Below are 7,019 nucleotides of genomic sequence, written 5' to 3'. Positions count from 1 at the left end.
TTTGCAGAAAAAGCACATCTACAATCAGCAGGAGGTAGAAAATGCTTTCCAAGTTTTCATCAAATCCCGAAGGATGGATTTTTACACTACAGGAACAAACAAACTTATTTCTCATTGGCAAAAGTGCATTGATTGTAATGGTTCCTATTTTGATTAATAAAAATGTGTTTGAGCCTAGTTAGAATGATTTAAAATTCGTGGTCTGAAACTGCAATTGCTTTTTCATCAACCTAATAACTTCTTTTATTTTTTTCTTAATTGCCAATCCATTATTCAGACATCACTCACTGAATAAGACAGACATTAGATGACATTTTGATCTTATCCAGAATTCCATATTGGATTTCCTCAGCTTTCATACCTTTCATAGTTGAACACTGTATTCTAATTTCTGATACCTTCAACCCACTGTTACCTGGGGCTCTCAGGTATGAGATGACAAGTGTTTTGAATACCTTTATCCTTCTCTTGATAGATATCTGAGAGTTCTACATCAGGATAAATGTTATACCTATCTTTTCAAGTAATCTGTGCATTACTCTATTCCTTATTTTAAAAATAGTGAACAAATAAACAAACAAAAAACCCAACATGTTAGAACAAATAATAAGAGGCTAATAATTGTTGCAACCCAGCTGAGACAAAGAGGAAATTATTAAATGTGTAGAAAGTTAAAAAAAAAAAAAAAACAAACTCATACTTCACCTTGTGCATCTTTATTTATTTGACCATTATGGCAACCAATGAAGCAACCCTGTGTAGACTTCCTTCTTTTCACTGAACTCTGCGAGGAATTGGAGCTTTGTTACCTGCAGCGGCCATTTGTGTCCATCCACCTCCTCAGAGAGTCCAGATGAATTTAGATAAGTCTCTCCTTGTTCTTGTATTTCCTGTGTTGGTTGATGATCCTGAGTTTTATTTGGCACTAGAGGAGATTACCTGTCTCATCCCAGTTGAAAGATACTAGGGAGCACAGTTGGAATATACCAGGGCATATCAATTCAGTGTCTAGATGCTGAATGGGGCTTGGTTGAAAGATACCAAGGAATGCCCACCCAGCTGAAAGATACTGGAGGGATCTGGCTGAAAGATATCAAGGGAATACCCACCCAGTGGAAAGGTATGGGGGCTCTCAGTTAAAAGATACTGAGGAATATCCAGGGCTCAGTTGAAAGCTACCAAGGTTTCTCAGTTTTAGTAGACTGAGTGGTTTGTGCTGTGTAGTTAGGTAAGAGGGTGATCTGATGCTTTACCTCAATTCTTAATAGAATAGAATAGAATTTGTCAGGATAAAATTGAAGATATTACGTGAGAGCTTTGTTCCAAGGAAAAGTCATAAGACTCTTCCTGGTTTGTTTTGGTTTTCTCAGGCAACTGGTGCTGGAGTCCAGCTCCAACAGCCAGGGAATCAGCCTGAAGGGATGAGCAGTGTCGGCGGACGATGATGTAGCCTCTGACTCATAGTACGGAATTTCACACTTCAGGTTTTCTTTTATACTTTGACAAAAGCATTAAGTCAGAGGTTTGACGTTTTTAGTTCCCCCCACCCAGATTTACTGTCTCCTGAAATCATTGTTTCCCTATAAACAGAGCTCCTGCTTCAACGATTCTCTCAGAATCGACTTTACTATCTATTATCTACTTTCTCTTATGTGTCCTATACTTAACTTGTGATTACGTTGTAACTCATACTACATTCCTTAGTTTATTTCTTATCTTTCTAAATCCTGTTTGCCCCTAGCATCTTAAGATCACTATCTCCTAAAAAGGCTTCTAGCTATTCTTAATTATTCCTAAGCCTTAAACTCAGCAAACTTCTTTTGCCATAAATATTTCCCTCACAAACAGGTCTCAGAAAACAATACTTCCCATGGCCTCAAGCTACGGCCTAAGTGCTTATCCTAGAACATTCTTTGTAAAGATCCTTGAATAAATGTCAGTGGTTATTTTATAGATTATTTTCTGGGCACAACTGTAGAAGGCTTTGTGCTTTCTCATGCTTCTCTCAAGCACCTTAACATTCTTTCCATCCAACTCAACTGAAGAAAGGAAAGAACAAGTCAGAATCACAAGAGCTAACCCCTTCATCCCAGGACCGTGCCTGCGAGATGAGGAGAGGGGGTTGAGGCCATGTCTCCATTTTGTCAGTAATGCCTAACGTGGACCCCTACAAACTGGGATACTTACGGGAATGGTAGAGGTTGCGTTCTGAACTGTGCAGTGGTCCCACAGGGAAAACACACTCATTACTTAAAACACTAGCTCACCTGAAGGTCACAATAAGAATTAGCCATTCAGCCATCCAAGCACCCACTGTGGTCTTATGTGGCCAGGAGGAGAAACTAAGCCATGTAAGATAAGCTGAAAAGACTCTGGGGTGTCTCCTGGAGGAGTTAGGCTCACAGGCAGCACACTGTCCCACCACACAATTTCACTATTGAATTTTATCCATGAAAATTTCAACTTAAAATGGGAAATAGAGCCTCTCAAACACAGAAACAAGGTGCATCAGAAAGCAGCCTCTAACACTCCAACCAGGGTTGTATGTGCAATACTTTTACTTGCAAGTACCTACTTAATTGGGAAAATTATACTATAGGAGATTTCAATATAAAATGACCAAATTGGGGTTCTTTTGATATTCTTAAATTGATATTTTTTCATGCACAGTTAGAAAAATGTGGCTATATTATCAAGAAGACTAAATGGAATGCTTACTTTGGTATCTAGAAGGTTCTAAAAGAGGATATTATAGAGTAAATTCTTTGCAGGAAACCAACAAGAAATTGCTTGATACTATATCAGAACTGAGAAAGACCCCTGGTACTGACTGCCTCTCCCTCTGTTCCTCCCATGTATCCTCTTCTATCTGAACTACCTGGCCCAGACGCTTTTTCTCTTCCAAATTTTCTTCCTCCTCCTGGTCTCCTTTCTTCAGCAAAGGAGGATTAAAAAAATAAATAAATAAATAAGAAAAACCATAACTCCCTTAAGGAGAAACCTGCTACAGGGAGAATTGAATCATCTTCAATGCTTACCTATACACCCAGGACCCAAGCAGAACTTAGAGCCCTAGCTAAGGAATTTTCCCATCCAAGTGAGGATCCATTGGGATTTGCTAAGGAATCTGAATTAACCATCTGAACCTATGAACCTGGGTTTTCAGATCTATATCAACTAATACAGCTGTTAGCTTCTGAAAGTAAAGCAAGGTAATGCATAGAGAAAACAGGATGGAAATATCCCTTAATGGACTTTGAATCACATAGTCCAGAGGCTTTCACTGAATGCAAGCAATTAGCTTGGAAATTACTCAAACCTATTCCAAAACTTTCTCTAAAAGCTGTAAATTGGACAAAGATTCAACAATGCAAGCAAAGATCAGATGAGTCAATCTGGACTATTATGGGAGACTGGGGGGAAAAAAAAAAAAAAAAACAACTTTTAAGTAATATTCTTATTTGACACCTGAATTTTTCCCTAACCACTAAAATGACCCTTGGCTTAACTCCACTTTTAAAGGAGGCTTAGATGAGGATTTTGTTACTCTAGTCAAAAAGATAACTTAGGTTTGTCTGAGTTACACACAAAATTCCCTTGTTATACTGTCTGACCAACTTTTCAAAACCATTGAAAAGAAAATAAATGGGGTATCTATGAAAGCTATGAAACTTCAATTGTGCCAATTAAGTACACAATACCAGTAGAAGGTTAATTGCCCCCAACTGGTTTAATTCCCAAATAGTAGAGAAAGTTTGAAGGAAAAAAAGAAAAAAAAAAAAAATATATATATCTTTAGAATCCTTTCCCTGAGGGAATACTCCTACTAGGAGAACCTGATTTTCACTCCCTATGCCTTGCGACCAGAGTTCTCTGGATCACTCATTTAGACTATCTCTTTAATTCCTGAAGCTGAGAAAAAAAGGAATGAAACTTTCTAAAATTTTATTATTCCAACTGTTGGCTATAGTTAGTGAGTTTTATACTGTGATATCTGATTCATGAATAAGTTTAGAAAATGAAGCTAGATCTATACACTGTGTCTGTCTGGATATGTGTATGTGTCAGTATGCCTTTGGATTAATATCGCTGGGGTTAATTTGCAAACGAGTCCTAATCTAATTGGCCTAAAGAAAAGTAAGCACTTACAAATCAAACAATTCTAAATACAAGAGAAATTAAACTAAATAAATTTCAGGTTTATGTGAACTGGGAAATATTCCACTCCAGTATTCTTGCCTGGAGAATCCCAGGGACAGAGGAGCCTGGTGGGCTGCCATCTATGGGGTCGCACAGAGTCGGACACGACTGAAGCGACTTAGCAGCAGCAGCAGGGAAACATTCAGTATAAATTTCCTGGTATTAATGTTTGTTTGTTAATCTAATTATTAATAATATAGACATATCTAAAGGTCACTAACATTAAGCATAGCATTTTCATTGTGCCTAGTTTAATATAAGTTAAATAAAATTTTATTATGTCTGCTACAGGTTTGTTAGCAGGAAAATAACTCGAGTGAAGAAACTTTTAAGGAAATAAAATGTAATGAAATAGCAGCTTTTACATAAACTTTTAAGAATAATTATACTTTAGGAATGTCTTTCTAAAATAATCTTTCCAGATATGGGTGACTTAGAATATCTAGGGTTGTGCTAAACTAAGTAATGGTTTATTGAATAGCTAGGTCATTTCCAAGTAAAATAAGATTCTGAAACATTAATTACTTAATACTAACTTCCTCTTACAGAGAAACTAAAGAGATTTTGGACTATTAATGAATAACATTTGGTGCCATCCTGAGATGTTCTCTATAAAAAAGCAAATGTTTTTAGAAATTATCACTGGTATTTATGTTCACCAATCTACAGAATTGGTGTAAAGGACAGTTCATGAGCTTAAGGAAAGTAGGATGTGTGTTTTTAGTAGAAAAAGTACATCAAGGGTGTGTATTGTCACCCTGCTTATTTAACTTATATGCACAGTACATCATGAGAAACGCTGGGCTGGAAGAAGCACAAGCTGGAAACAAAATTGCCGGGAGAAATATCAATAAGCTCAGATATGCAGATGACACCACCCTTATGGCAGAACGTGAAGAGGAACTAAAAAGCCTCTTGATGAAGGTGAAAGAGGACAGTGAAAAAGTGAAAAAGTTGGCTTAAAGCTCAACATTTAGAAAACTAAGATCATGGCATCTGGTCCCATCACTTTATGGGAAATAGATGGGAAAACAGTAGAAACAGTGTCAGACTTTTTCTTTTTTTTGGGGGGGGGGGAGGGGGCTCCAAAATCGCAGCAGATGGTGATTGCAACCATGAAATTAAAAGACACTTACTCCTTGGAAGGAAGGCTATGACCAGCCTAGATAGCATATTAAAAAGCAGAGACATTACTTTGCCAACAAAGGTCCGTCTAGTCAAGGCTATGGTTGTTCCAGTAGTCATGTATGGATGTGAGAGTTGGACTGTGAAGAAAGCTGAGTGTCGAAAAATTGATGCTTTTGAACTGTGGTGTTGAAGAAGACTTGAGAGTCCCTTGGACTGCAAGGAGATCCAACCAGTCCATTCTAAAGGAGATCAACCCTGAGTGTTCTTTGGAAGGAATGATGCTAGAGCTCAAACTCCAATACTTTGGCCACCTCATGCGAAGAGTTGACTCATTGGTAAAGACTCTGATGCTGGGAGGGATTGGGGGCAGGAAGAGAAGGGGACGACAGAGGATGAGATGGCTGGATGGCATCACTGACTCGATAGACATGAGTTTGAGTGAACTCTGGGAGTTTTTGATGGGCAGGGAGGCCTGGCATGCTGCAATTCATGGGGTCACAAACAGTTGGACACGACTGAGTGACTGAACTGACTGACTGAAGGGAAAAGAAGATAGACCTGACTTATAGGGGTTTATTTCTGAATTGGAAAATAAAATTATGAATACAGAAAGTGATTTTTTTTTTTTTAATGTTTGTGAAAAGTGGACCCTGTGAAAAGAGTTTTGTGCATGGTCAGGACTGACTAAGTTTAAAATAAACTTAATTGAGTAAATTAATTTAAAATACACTGGTGCAAATCTTGAATTTGGCTTTTCTGAGAGGACAGTCTTTCTTCAGATGTTAAACTGCCTTTGATAATAGACTTTCAAGTTTCTTCACTTCTTAAATTATCTGTTCTGTGTCTTTGAAATCTCTTGTTATTTTGCCTAAGTGGATAACTATTGTTTCATGGTGACCTGTGATAGTATCTGACTGAGTGTCTTAAAATATTTTGGTATTTATTGACAAAACATCCTAATTTAAAACAAATTCTATTGAAATTCTTTTGACCTCTAGTTAACTTGTGTTTTGCCCAAAGTTTTCACTTTCATCTCAGATTCAAAGGATTTAATAACAAAATAAGTCACTCATTCTATACAAATAAATAATACAAATATTTATTAGAAAATTATTTAGCTTGCTTTCAATATGCTAATATTAAAAGAAAAGATAAATAGAAAGAGCAGAGAATACATCACCAGATTGGGTTTTGACTGACATCCAGACTTAAACAGTCCTCAGAAGTCCCATATCACAGCACATCTTGAGTCCCAGTTGGGAAAAGTTCCCAAGGAGCATGTCCTTTTCATGGATGAGGAGTGAGACTTCAAAGACTGAAGTTTGGGATTACTGTTTGTAAACCCCAGGCCACAAACTGATAGTTTCACCAATCTATGACCAAATTGTAGCTCTGGTTTCATGTTAATACTGTTTATTTTGTCTTGTGAAACTTGGAATGTTGTTAAGCCTGGATCTTGGCTGACCAGGCCCCCCTCACAGGGGCTCAGCAATCTCAAAATCCTTCCCCCATCTTATCTATGGTGCTGCAAGTCTTGCACTCATAGCAGGCAGTCATTCCCAGTCACTCTCAGTCAGAGCAGGGTCCAGGTTAGAAACAAGGTCAGAGGCTTGCTCTGCTTTGTCTCTGAAACCTAAACCAGACTATTTAATTTCTCTAACACTTTGCAATGCTTCAAAGGGCTCCTGAAA

The 7,019-nt window shown here is 37.7% G+C and overlaps 1 long non-coding RNA gene across 1 annotated transcript; it reads right to left on the bottom strand.

The window, feature by feature from the left end:
* Positions 1-700: 700 nt before the first annotated feature.
* Positions 701-1,747, bottom strand: LOC123330425. The gene is made up of 2 exons (XR_006546350.1): positions 1,254-1,747; positions 701-839 (listed from the first exon to the last, which is right to left on the bottom strand). It is a non-coding gene; the product is annotated as an uncharacterized LOC123330425 (long non-coding RNA).
* Between the last annotated feature and the right edge of the window lie 5,272 nt (positions 1,748-7,019).

The sequence above is a fragment of the Bubalus bubalis genome, chromosome 2 (genome assembly GCF_019923935.1).
Source record: "Bubalus bubalis isolate 160015118507 breed Murrah chromosome 2, NDDB_SH_1, whole genome shotgun sequence".
In the NCBI taxonomy this organism is placed as follows: domain Eukaryota; kingdom Metazoa; phylum Chordata; class Mammalia; order Artiodactyla; family Bovidae; genus Bubalus; species Bubalus bubalis.
The sequence above is the reverse complement of the archived record's forward strand: the minus strand, read 5'-3'. Positions and strand labels throughout refer to the sequence as shown.